Below are 1,127 nucleotides of genomic sequence, written 5' to 3'. Positions count from 1 at the left end.
TAAACCAATTAGAAATGACAGAGGAAAGCCTCATCAATAGGATGAATGAAATGGAAAACAGAGTATCAAGACTGGAAGATAAAGTGGATGAACTAGACCACTCAAGCAAAGATTATGAAAAATTTAAGAAAACACAAGAATGGTATATGCAAGAATTGTGTGAAACCATAAAAAAACAAACTTAGGAATCATAGGCATACAGGAAGGAGACGACTCTCAGGATAACGGTATGGAACAGATCTTCAACAGGACTAGAAGAAAATTTCCCAAAATTAAAAAAAGACATGCCCATAAAAAATATAAGAATCTTATAGAACACCAACAGACAGGATGAGAAAAGAAACTCTCCACAGCATATCACAGTGAAAACACTACACGTACAAAACAAAGAAGAAAAACAAGTCACAAAACCCATCAGAATTACAGCTGACTTTTCAGTGCAATCTATGAAAGCCAGAAGAGCTTGGCTCAAAGTATGCCCAGTTCTAAATGACCACAGATGCCAACCCAGATTACTTTACTCAGCCAAAATGTCTATTATAGTCGAAGGGGAAAGAAAAATCTTCCATGACATAAATAGGGTGAAGGAATTCATGTCCGCAAAACCAGCCCTTCAGAGGGTTCTGGAAGCAATACAAAGAGCTGAAGAAGGAATGACTATACCCAAGGGGTTGCAGAAAGAAATTCAATGAAAGTATAACTGTGGAAAAGTACAGCTATATCATGAATGTAAACAGAAATAAAAATGACAGGATTCAATACCCATCTTTCATTAATAACTTTAAATATTAACGGACTGAGCTCCTCAGTCAAAAGACACAGACTATGTGAATGGATTAAGAAACAAAACCCATCTTTTTGTTGTCTGCAAGACACTCATATCACTTTCAAGGACAGGTACTACCTTAAAATGAACGGATGGAAAAAAATATACCAAGGGAATGGTACTAAGAAAAAAGCAGGTGTTGCAACTCTAGTATCTGACAAAATAGACTTTAAACTGAAACTAACCAGAAAAGACAAAGAGGGCTATTTCATTTTGATCAAAGGAACAATCAATCAAGAAGATATTACAATCATGAACACACATTCACCAAACTCTGGTGCACCCAACTTCATAAAAAGAG

Source organism: Nannospalax galili, unplaced genomic scaffold (genome assembly GCF_000622305.1).
Source record: "Nannospalax galili isolate Female #2095 unplaced genomic scaffold, S.galili_v1.0 scaffold666, whole genome shotgun sequence".
Taxonomy (NCBI): Eukaryota; Metazoa; Chordata; class Mammalia; order Rodentia; family Spalacidae; genus Nannospalax; species Nannospalax galili.
This window is presented reverse-complemented; position numbering follows the sequence as displayed.